At 44.6% G+C, this 12621-nt stretch overlaps 1 protein-coding gene across 4 annotated transcripts in view; it reads right to left on the reverse strand.

Moving 5' to 3' along the window:
• The window catches only part of LOC102970180 (zinc finger protein 239-like), a 29717-nt gene extending 21219 nt beyond the window's left edge, over positions 1 to 8498 (reverse strand). For 3 of the 4 annotated variants that reach the window (XM_042985496.1, XM_042985494.1, XM_042985495.1), the window contains exons 1-2: positions 8218 to 8498; positions 7196 to 7343 (exon numbers count right to left, since the gene is read on the reverse strand). The gene's annotated coding sequence lies outside the window, so the exon portion shown is untranslated. Of the gene's footprint in view, positions 1 to 3610; positions 3884 to 7195; positions 7344 to 8217 lie in introns of those variants that run through there. The other variant, XM_042985497.1, reaches the window with a different exon arrangement.
• Between the last annotated feature and the right edge of the window lie 4123 nt (positions 8499 to 12621).

Consider the following 12621-nt stretch of genomic DNA (forward strand, 5'->3'; position numbering starts at 1 on the left):
TTTGCATCCCGTGCAAGTGTGACAGAATGGACCCCTCGCCTCTCCAAAGAATGGGGCTCCTTCAGACTCCTGTGTGGACAGCGTGGTGCGCTCTCTTATCTTCTGGGCAGAAAACTTGATAAAACTTTTGCTGCAAACTTAAACTACACAAATTATCTCTTCTCTGCCTCTTTCCACTTTACAAATTGTTTTACGTCTCAACGATAATAAACTGATGATGTGCACCCTCGATGAGATGAGAATGGCACTTAGCCTCTGGGGTCATCCTCCCCCAAACCTAGAACCTCAGTATAGTAATGAGAAAAAATCAGTCAACTCCCAACTGAGTGGCATTCTGCCAAAAAACTCCTCGAAGCTGTCAAGGTCATTGAGGCACCTGGGTGGCTCAGTCATTTAAGTGTCAGTCAGTTAAGCATGAAGTATATGGGGACTGTCTGTACTATCTTCACAATCTTTCTGTAACTCTAAATGTCCAGCGTGCACAGAAACTATTCTGAAAATTTTACTTAAAAATCTGTCTATGCGGGGCCTCTGGCTGGCTCAGTCGGAAGAGCATGGGACTCCTGATCTTCAGGTTGTGAGTTCGAGTCCCATATGGGTTGTATAGATTACTTAAAATAAACTTTAAAAATGTGTTTATGTATCACAAAGAAACAGACAGATATTTCATGCTCATGGATTGGAAGAATAAATATTTTTAAGATGTCTACTTACTCAAAGCAATCTACACATTTAATGCAATCCCTACCAAGATACCAATATCATTGTTCACAGAACTAGTATAAACAATCCTAAAATTTGTGTGGATCCACGAAAGACCCCGAATAGCCAAAGCAATCTTGAAAAGCAAAGCAAAGCCGGAAGCATCACAATTCTGGACTTCAAGTTATATTACAAAGCTGTAGTGATCAAGAAAGTAGACACATAGATCAATGGAGCAGAATAGAAATCCCAGAAATGAACCCACAACTATATGATCAATTAATCTTCAACAAAGCAGGAAAAAATATTCAGTGGAAAAAAGAATGTTTCTTCAACAAATGCTTGGGAAAACTGCACAGCAACATGCAAAAAAAAAAAAAAAAAAAAAAAAAAAAAGAAACTGGACCACTTTCTGACACCTTACACCAGAATAAATTCAAAATGGATCAAAGACCTCAATGTGAGACAGGAGATGGTTAAAATCCTAGTAAAGAAAATAAGAAGTAACCTCTTTGATATCAGCCACAGCAGTTTCTTCCTAGGTATGTCTTCGGAGGCAAGGGAAACAAAAGCAAAACTATAGGGGCTTATAGTTCCTATAGAACTATAGGGACCTCATCAAAATAAAAAGCTTCTGCACAGCAAAGGAAACAATCAGCAAAACTAAAAGGCAGCCGATGGAATGGGAGAAGATATTTCCAAATGACATATCAGATAAAGGGTTAGTATCCTAAGTATATAAAGAACTTAAACTCAACATCCAAAAAACAAATAATCCAATTAAAAAATGGGCAGAGGGGCGCGTGGGTGGCTCAGTAGGTTACGCCTCCAACTTCAGCTCAGGTCACGATCTCTCAGTTTGTGAGTTCAAGCCCCACGTCTGGCTCTGTGCTGACAGTTCAGAGCCTGGATCCTTCTTCGGATTCTGTGTCTCCATTCCCCTCTGCCCCTCCCCTGCTCATGTTCTGTCTGTCTCTCTCAAAAGATAAACATTAAAAAAAATTTTTTTTTAAATGGGCAGAAAACATGAACAGACACTTCTCCAAAGAAGACATACAGATGGCAAACAGACACATGAAAAGATGCTCAACACCACTCATCATCAGGGAAATACAAATCAAAACCATTATGAGGGAGCCTGGGTGGCTCAGTCGGTTAACCGTCTGATTTCAACTCAGGTCATGATCTCGTGGTCTGTGGGTTTGAGCCCCACATCAGGCTCTGTGCTGAGAGCTCGGAGCCTGGAGCCTGCCTTTGATTCTGTGTCTCTGTCACTCTCTGCCCTTCCCCTGATCACACTCTGTCTCTCTCTCAAAAAAAGAAACATTATGGGGCGCCTGGTGGCTCAGTGGATTAAGCATCCGACTTCGGCTCAGGTCATGATCTCGCGGTCCATGGGTTCGAGCCCCGCATTGGGCTCTGTGCTGACAGCTCAGAGCCTGGAGCCTGTTTCAGATTCTGTGTCTCCCTCTTTCTCTGACCCTCCCCTGTTCATGCTCTCTCTCTGTCTCAAAAATAAATAAATGTTAAAAAAAAAATTTTATTAAAATAAAAAATAAAAAAACAAAACATTAAAACAAACCACCATGATGAAATACCACTTCTGACCTGTCAGAATGGCTATAATTAATAACACAAGAAACAGCAGGTGTTGGTGAAGATGTGGAGAAAGAGGAACCCTCATGCACTGCTGGTGGGAATGCAAACTGGTGCAGCCACTCTGGAAAACAGTGTCTAGGTTCCTCAAAAAGTTAAAAATAGAACTACCTTAGACCCAGCAACTACACTACTACGTATTTATCCAAAGAGTACAAAAATACGAATTCAAAAGGATACATGCACCCCTACATTTATTGCAGCATTATTGACAATTGCCAGGATATGGAAGCAGCCCAAGCGCCAATGATGTGGATGGAACTAGAGTGTATTATGCTAAGCAAAACAAGACAGAGACAGACAAATACCATACGATTTCACGCCTATGTGGAATTTAAGAAACAAATGAACAAAGGGGAAAACAAAGAGAGACAAATCAAGAAACTGATTCTTAATTACAGAGAACAAAGCGATAGTTACCAGATGAAAGGGAGTGGGAGGATGGGTTAAATAGGTGATGGGGATAAAGGAGCGCATTTGTCATGATGAGCACACAGAATACTGTACAGAACTGTCGAGTCATTGTATTATACATCTGAAACTATTGTAACACTGTATGTTAATTAACTTGTATTTAAAAACTTAAAAGTTTGGGACGACTGGGTGGCTCAGTTGAGCGTCCGACTTCGGGTCGGGTCATGATCTCATGGTTCGTGTGTTTGAGCCCCACAGCCAGCTCTGTGCTGACAGCTCAGAGCCTGGAGCCTGCTTCAGATTCTGTGTCTCCCTCTCTCTGCCTCTCCCCCACTTGTGCTCTGTCTCTCTCTCTCTTTCTCTCTCAAAAATAAATAAGCATTAAAAATTTTTTCTTAAGTATGCCTATGTTTTTGACTACATAATATACAATTGAAAAGTCAGGACGCGTAGGTGGCTCAGTGGTTAAGCATCTGACTTTGGCTCAGGTCATGATCTCATGGTTCATGCCCCTCTCTCTCAAAGAAAAAAAAAAAAAGTAAAGGGAAATCAAAATCCTCTGAAAAGATATATAGAGGGGCACTTGGATGGCTCAGTCCATTAAGTGTCCAACTTTGGCTCAGGTCATGATCTCCTGGTTCACAAGTTGACCCCCTTAGGGTTCTCTGCTGTTAGCAGGAAGCCCACTTGGGATCCTCTGTACCTGCCTCTCTGCGCCGCCCCCACTCTTGTGCACTTGTGTGCTCTCTCCCAAAAAATAAACAAACATTAAAGAAAAAAAAACCGACATATAGAAACAAGTCTTGTTTCCATTCCACCCTGATCCCCCTCGGTTTACCACTTCCATAGGTAATTTTTATTAGTTTCTTGTATCTTTGAATGTTTCTTCATACAAACGTGTCTTTTCTGAACCTCTGATTTCCTTGCTCCTGTTGTGGGGTGGGGTGTGGAAGTTCCCCACGAGTCAGGCACAGGACACTACCCTCCATGGCTGGGCTGAATCATTTCTCAGTGATGTTCTATCACGTTTCTCTGAACAGTCGCTCCTTAGCAGCAGTGAAAAAGGCTCACTCAGGGCAGGGGTCACATGCACATGAACTCCTGCCCAGAACCCAGGAAACATGGTTACCCATGGAAGCCTGTGGCCTAAGCTGCTCAGCTCTTATTAAGAAAATAGGAAGAATCCCTAGTCCTACCCAAACCCCTTTAGGTCTGCAGCTCGCTCAAACTGGAATGATCCTATCCTGCCGCTGCCTCAATGGGCTTCCTCATACCGGATAGCTACGGGTATGTACAAAATACCTTTCTGGGCTGTCATCAGATACCTCTGGGTTAACACTTTTAACTTTGAAGAAATCTGTGAGAAGAGGGACATGTGCCCTCATCTTTTAAGCAGAAGAGTCTGGGAGGGGGCAGAAAATGCAATATACAATAGCAAAAGAGGGGCGCCTAAGGGGCTCAGTCGCTAAGCGTCTGACTTCGGCTCAGGTCATGATCGCACAGTTTACGAGTTCGAGCCCCGCATCGGGTTCTATGCTGACAGCTCAGAACCTGGAGCCTGCTTCAGATTCTGTGTCATCCTCTCTCTCTCTCTCTGTCCCCTACCCCTCTCATGCTCTGCTGGCTCCCAAAAATAAATAAAAATGTAAAATAGCAAAAGAAAGGAATCTTCATGAGTAGCTCATTTAGCTTTTTTCTTTGAGGAAAAAAGATCTCAGGAACATCTCAAAACTGCCAGGTGTCCCTGAGTAGCGCGCGCGCGCGCGCGCGCGCGCGCACACACACACACACACACACACACACACACACACACACACACACACACGAGGTAGGGGAGGATACAGGGGCCAGGACGGGGCGGTCCCCTCCCCCCATCCCCCTCCCCCAGAGTCTCTGTTATTCCGCATGCCTGAGCGGCAGGAGGGGGAAGGGGAGGGGCAGGGCAAGGGAGCAAAGGAAGAGCGGCAGGGGCGCGAGAAAGCAGGCGGAGGCCAGGGTGGTGGTCAGCGGAGACCAGGAAGCCAGCAGGCCCCCAGCTCCGAAACCGGACCCCACACCTGCACTTCCGACGTGAGTACGGCGCCGGAAAGGGCAGAACCCTCGACTTCCGCAGGTCCCTGCTGCCCTCACTTTGCGGCCGCTCTAGGGCCCCGGAGGCTTCTTCCTCAGTGGTCCCTGAGCTGGCCGACAAACAAGGTTTTTACTTCAAACAAGGTACTTTGCACCTTTTATCGCCTTTAATTCCGCAAATAAAACGTTATGCTCCTCCTCTCACGTGTAAGAAAACTGAAAAGCAGATAAATTTTTCGGTTGGACAACTAATAAAGCAGACGAGTCAGAGAAAGACAAATACCACATACGATTTCACCCACATGTGGAATTCAGGAAACAAAACAGATGAGCACAGGGGAAGGGAAGGGAAAAGAAAGTAAGATAGGGGCGCTTGGGTGTTTTCGTCGGTTAACCATCCAACTCTTGTTTTCGGGTCAGCTCATGATCTCCTGGTTTGTGGGATTGAGGCTGGCAACTGGTTCTGCAGTGACAGCATGGAGCCTGTTTGGGATATATTCATATTCTCTCTCTCTCTCTCTCTCTCTCTCTCTCTCTCCCCCCCCCCCCTGCTGCTCCCCTGCCCATGCTCTCTCTCACTCTCTCTCAAAATAAACAAAAAAGCCCCCAAAACTTAAAAAGATAGGATAAAAACTGAGAGGGAGACAAACCACGAGAGACTTTTTTTTTTTTAATTTTTTAATGTTTATTTTTGAGAGAGACAGAGCACAAGCGGGGGAGGGGCAGAGAGAGAGAGAGAGAGAGAGAGAGAGAGAGAGAGAGAATCTGAAGCAGGCTCCAGGCTCTGAGCTGTCAGCACAGAGCCAGACGTGGGGCTCAAACCACGAACTGTGAGATCATAACCTGAGCTGAAGTCAGACACCTAACCAACTGAGCGAACCAGGCTCCCCCATGAGAGACTCTTAAATACTGAGAACTGAGGGTTGCTAGAGGGGTTTGGGGAGGGGGGGGATGGGCTAAATGGGTGATGGGCATTAAGGAGGGCACTTGTGATGAGCACTGGGTTGCATGTAAGTGATGAATCAGTAAATTCTACTCCTGAAACCAATACTATACTATATGTTAGCTAACTTCAACTTACATAAAATCTTAAAAAAAGTAAAATAAGCAAATAAATAAAAAGCAGAAAGCTTAAAAAAAAAAAAGGAGACAGATGAAATTTGAACCCAGATCGATTGCAGTCCTAAAATCCCTCCACTTTGCACTCAGAAACAACTTCTTAATTTGTAAATTTAATATTATTCCAATAAAAATACCAACTTTTTTGTAAATAGATTTTAACGTTCACATAGACAAGTAAGTAAACAAGCAAGACTCCCTGGGACAACTCTGAAAAGGAGGGCAATGAAGGAGCACTTTTCCTAAGTGATCATAAACATATTACAAAGCCTCAGTGAGGCAGTGTGATAGTGGTGAGACAGACAAATGGCACAGAATAGAAAGTCCAGAAATAGATGCAATCAGAGGGAGAAATTTAGCAGAGAAAAAAGGTACTAAATCAGTAAGAAAAAGATGAGTAGACTCCTCAATAAATGTATGGTGAGAACTAGGTAATCATCTGGAAAAATGTTAAATTGGATTCCTTCCTCAGTCTATATACAGGTCAATATTCCAAATAAATCAAAGTTTTATTTATTTATTTTAAAACATTTTTTTTATTTTTTTAATGTTTATTTATTTTTGACAGAGAGAGGGAGAGAGAGACCAAGCGTAAGCGGGGGAGGGGCAGAGAGAGAGAGGGAGACACAGAATCTGAAGCAGGTTCCAGGCTCTGAGCTGTCAGCACACAGCCCAACGTGGGGCTTGAACTCAAAGACTGCAAGATCATGACCTGAGCTGAAGTCGGATGCTCAAACGACTGAGCCACCCGGGCGCCCCTAAATCAAAGTTTCAAATGTTATAAATGAAAACTATAAACGTACCAGAGGAAAATGTGGGAGAAGTCTTTAATAACCTCAGAGTAGGAAGGCCTTTCTAATTATAAGCCCAAATCCAGAGGCTATAAATGAAAAGACTGATAAATTTGAAAGCAATACAAAGAATCAAAATTCCTGCAAGGTAAAATAACAAAACCACCTTAAGCAGAGTCAAAGACACACAAAAAAACAGAATACAGCTTGTCTCAGACAACAGGCAGCAAAGACAGAATTCTTTATCAATAACATACTGTGGAAATGGCAGGTGAGCCGGGTGCCCTCTTGTTCTACCCTCACTTTGAAGCAGATTCTGCTGAGGGTTCATAACAGCACACCTACATTGATATTGTTATGTTAACTTAAAAAAAAAGAGTCTTCTCAGGTGCCTTATTGTAGAATCTTCAGAAAACTACAGAATGTCAAAGTTTAATACTTACAACCCTCTCGTGGGATAAAGGGTTCCTATAGTTGAGATTTTAATGGTGCGTTCCTGGGTAGGAGTTGGAGACAGTGATTCTCCCTCCTTTGGCTCCCAGGGCTGATATTTCTTGCTAGATTACTTCTTGACTGTGCAAGAGCTGGGACCTGAAAAAAAAAAATTAAACACATGAAATTATGAATGTATCACTGTATAAACAAATGAATCATTAGAGCAGACCAGTTAAGACAGGTATGGAGAAAAATAATGACAATATCTAGATACAACTTTTGTTATCAGGTACCATTCATGTAATCATGATAACAATTCTAGGCAGGTGCTTTTGTCATCCTCATTTACATATGAGGAAATAGAGACACAGAGAGATTAAGTGATTTGGCCACATCACAGGTTTAGACCTATAGGCCCCCAAAATGGAAAAAAAACATCCCTAAGAGACTAAACGTTTACGATGACTTAATACTTCTCCCTTCCCTTCCTGCTGTCTGGTTTCATCCAACTCAGCCACTTTCTCATTGATCCGCCCCCCCCCCCCGCCCCGCCCCGCCCCTAAAGGTCAGGAACTGGCCTCAGCCAGTGTCAACTGAGCTGGAGCCGGCCCAGAACAAGGAGTTTTCTAGTAACGGAATTCTTGAAAGCAGAGAAAACAGCTCCTCTAATGCTGCCACGCATTAGAGTCTGCGATTCAGTAAGCTTCCTCTTACGGGTCTCCTCTTCGTTGCCCTTCTTTTGTAAAAGAAACACTATCTTACTCAAAGAAAAAGCAAAGACTGCCATAGCTGTCACACTAACTAGTGAGGGGCGGGAGAAAAAACGCAGCGTCAAGCAAGGGGCTGATCTGCTAGGTCGCGTGTCCGATCCCAGGCTGGGCAGCCGGTGGGGCCGGTGCCCCGACTCGCCCCTGCCGCAGGGCACCGCAGGCCAGGCAGCGCCGCAGGCCGCGCGGGTGGGACAGCGGCTGCCGAGAGCCGGGCACCGGCCCCACGGGCCAAGCTGCAGCCCAAGTGTATCCGCACGCACCAGGAAACGTCCCGGGCACCCGGGTGGCAGAGGAAGCCTGCCCCAAGGGCGTATTTCCAGTCCTCCGCAGTTTCCCCATCTGTTCAGAGAGGCGGGCCGAGGGTCGGCTGGGGGCTACACCACAGCTACCAGGGGTGCACGTGGTCACGGCGGCTGCATAAATCTCGGGAGGCCGTGGGAAAGACCGGGCCGCGCTGGGGCGTCGGGTCCGCGGCCGGAGGGGCGGCCGGCCAGACTCCCGCGTCCTCCGCTCGGACGCGGTTCTCGAGTCTGCAGGTGAGCGCTAGCAGCGTAATCGCGGCCACCGCCGCCCGCGGGCCGGAAGTCCCGGCACTTCCGGGGCGGCCCTCTCGACACTTCCGGGCGGGCCCTCCACCAGCCCAATCCTGGAGCGCCGCCGCCCCGGGTGGTCCGCGGGAGGCCGATCCGAGACCCCGTCGCTCACAGAGGTGCTTTCCCTTTGCTGATTCTGTCCAGTGTAGAACGGACGACTCTGGAATCTTGGAATTTGAAGACACCGCGGCCGGGAAAGGCAGAATCTCCAGGGGGACCCTGAAGGATCCCCAAAACCGCCACGCGGGAGTGCAGGTGCTCAGGGCTTTATCTTTGACGATCAGAAGGCCAGAGCCGCTCCTTGTGTTGAAGATTAGGGAACGGGCCCAGGAGGGCGGGGCTTTCAAAACTTGACTGGGACACCAACTGGCCTTAATGGAAGAATTTAACCCAAGACACCGAGTCAGTATACTTGTATGGACATACAAACTGATGAAAGGAGTAACTCCTAGAATGAAACATTACAGTTGGAGGCTCAAAGTACGGATCCACCCCCTGGCGGGGTAAAAATTAAGAACATACAAGAACAAGGGTCAGACCTGAGCGCATAACCAGTCAGAAAAGAAATGGGCAAAGCATCAGGAAGCCTGGATTCTCTTCTACCTGCACCACAAACCTTAATGGGCGACCCAGTGGTCGCCGGGCCTTTGTGGACCTCCCTTTGCAGAATGGGTTGGGAAATGATCTCAAAGATCACTTCCAAGCCTAGCATTCTATAGACTATGAATAATTAAACACAACAGAGCAATGCAGTGATTTCTTTGGTGAACTACACATTGAAACCGATTTTCTAACTCGAGTTGATACTTTTTAAACCTGTTGAAGTGCCATTGAACTACTTAATGATGAGAAAGATGAAGGTTCTTAAAAGGTTTTTTAAAACTAATTTAGGAAATCACATTTTTTTTCTACATATTTGCCTTCTTAGGTGAGAGTAATACTCTGTTAAAAACTTAAGTGGGTATGTTTTACTTGGCAAACTCTGACTGCATTCTGGCTTGATTTCCTTGGAGTAGTTAATCCTGCCTAGCCGCTACCAAAGGGACTGTTGAAGGTTATGTGTTGTCTCCAAAGCTACGTCTTTTATATGTTACCGGCCCCCTGCTAAAGGGATAGCGCCCTAAGTATTATCTTTGATTCTAGAAAACGAAACCAGACTGTAGTCCTGTAACACCTGGTACTTGGTATAATGAGAGAGGCAGATCTGACCCTGAAAGCAACCTTAGAACATTATTATCAACCATTTTATGGTTTACCATCACCCTGATGTGTATATTGCTGTGAACTCCAAACATTAAGGCTTTTTCTTTTCTAATCTTACATACTCTAAAATATATATAACAGGGTTCTTTTAAACCTTGCCATAGCTAATTTTTCTAATTGCGATGCTAGCATTCCTAGCTCTTCTTTCTCCTATATACCTTAAGTATGTCCAGCCCAGGGCTTCTCAACTTTGGCCCAATTAAACATATGAAGCCAGATAATTTTTGTTGTTGTGGGGGCTGTGTGTGCATGCAAGGTGTCTACAGTGTCCTTAACCTCTATCTGCCAGATGCCAGTAGCATCCCACCTGTCCACCGATGATAGAACCAGAGCTATCTCCAGACACTGCCAATTTTCTCCAGTTGAAAACCACTGATTTAACGTCCGATACAAAAGTCTATTCTGCAGCATTTTTGCAACAATAACTTTAACACAGTAATCTTTAGAGTTTACTATTCCTATTTTCTTCCTTAAAGAATAAATTTGGCCAAATGGAGAGCTTCTTATTTCAGTTTTCACATATATTCCCCTGAAGTTGGATTTTTTAGTCTTAGGTACAGGCAATTATAGAACTCCATAAATAATCCACACAACGATTCAACAAGCATTTATTAAACACCTACTGTGTGCTCAGCACTGTACTAGGCACTAGGGGGTGCAGAGATACAAATGTAAAAGTTATTCCTGCCCTCAAGGAGCTTACAATTTAATTCTGAAAATAAATACAAATGTGAAACTACAATACAGAGAGCTAGAAAATAATTACAAAGCAACATATTAGTAAGTGCCTGGACCACAGTACAAACTCAAAGGGTAAGTGCTGAGGCAGCACAGAACAAGGGAGGTCTCAGTGTGAGGTGAAGTCAGGGAGAGCCCACTCGAAGATATAAAGAAGCTAGGCTTTGAAGATATGGATGCGTAAGAAGTGGGGCCAAAAAAAAAAAACAAAAAAAAAAAACAAAACAATCCAAACAAAAGAAATTGCATGAGAAAGGCACGGAGGCAAGGGCTTGTAAGACAGCAGTGGAAGGCCACAGAAGTTTGAACAAGAAGAGTCAAGGTGAGTATGCCAGAGAATTAGGCTGAGGCAGGTGAAACATGAAGGGCAAAACATGGGAGAACCTGGACCACCACTGCTGGGACAGCAATCATCTGCTGAGTGTTTCTGAGCGAAAATGAATTTTGAGGAGGATCACCTTAGAAGCGTTACTGAAGGGGGTCTTGAAAGCAAGGACACTAGAAAGAAAGAATTACAACAGCTGGGGCCTCAGATGACATGGCTCTGCAGAAGGCTGCAGGGGATGGCAGAAATGTAAAAGATCCAGCCTCAAGGAGAAAACGGAGAACTGGAATGACTCAGCAACATTTGAGACACGTACAGTGAAGAGCAGAAAAAGACTAAAGGACAACTCCAAGACATGGCAGGGCACCTGAGGAGCTCAGGACACGATCTCAGGGTCATGAGTTTGAGCCCTACCCTGAGCGTGGAGCCTACTTTAAAAAAAAAAAAAATAAAGAAATATGAAGGGCAGTGAGTCTATTCAGGGTAAAGAAGCTAAGCAATAATGCCTATTTAAAAGAAAAATGTAGGCTGGGGGACAAGAGTGAGGAGTTCTGTTCCCAAATATCAAATTATGTAGGTAACTGACCCATAGGGTGGTAAATAATTAAAGTACTGAAATACAGAAGTTAAGTGTAAATAATCAAAATAGATAAATAGAAGCAAATACAGAAAAAATACTGGATAAAACCAAGACATGGAGATTATTTTCAGTGGAGAAAAAAGACTAATAAAGAAAAGCTAAAAATTAGGAGGAAAATGATCAAAAAAGATCCCACAAGCCAAAGAAAAGAATTCCTGAGATGCAGGGTCCCTACTCAACAGTGCGAAATATGGGTCAAGGACAAGGGGCACCTGGGGGTGGCTCAGTCAGTTAAGCGTCCAACTCTTGCTTTCGGCTCAGGTCATGATCTCAAGTTTCTTGAGTTTGAGGCCCACATTGGGCTCCCTGTTGACAGTGCAGAGCCTGCTTGGGATTCTCTCTCTGCCCCTCTCCTGCTCATATGCTCGCTTTCTCTCTCTCTCAAAAACAAAACAAAACAGGACAAGAACTTAGAAAAGGCATTGATATTTGTCCATAGGACACTTCAGTGGCATGCTGAGTACATAAGCCAATAAGAAGTTTTAAGAATATATTAATGAGAAAATGGGGTTGAACAATGGATGCCATGTTTGAAAGATCATGAATGACAAGAAAAACAGAATGGGTAGCTGGATATGGGCAGTGAAGTTGAAGGTTTTCCACATTTTACGCTGTAGGTAAACTTAACTACTGTCATCCCAACGGACCATATGCCTGGCTGGGCGCATGGGTATTTCATTTCCCCCCACAATTCTACTTCCTTGGGGCAGTTTAGAGAAATGTACTCGAATCTGTACCTTATTGCTTTATCCTGCCAGTTACTCTTTTAAACATGCTTTACTTGTACAATTTAGCTTTCTAATACTACAAAGCATCAAAAGTATCAGCATTTAAAGATAGAATCATCAATCAAAATGACATTTTCAATCAACTGCACTACACAGTGCTGTACCACTATGCATTCCCTTCCCCAGTAGCTACCTATCCAATGGCCAGGGACACTGGATTTTCCAATGGCTGGCCAGGGCCGGTGTGCTCATTAGAGACAATACAGCACAGTGGTCAGCAGCACAGGCTCCAGAATCTGACACTGTTGGGCAGAGCCCCTGCTCTGTCATTTCCCAGCTACATGACCTTGGTCAACTCACTCACTTCTCTAAGCTTA

This window comes from Panthera tigris, chromosome B2, assembly GCF_018350195.1.
Source record: "Panthera tigris isolate Pti1 chromosome B2, P.tigris_Pti1_mat1.1, whole genome shotgun sequence".
NCBI classification, from domain to species: domain Eukaryota; kingdom Metazoa; phylum Chordata; class Mammalia; order Carnivora; family Felidae; genus Panthera; species Panthera tigris.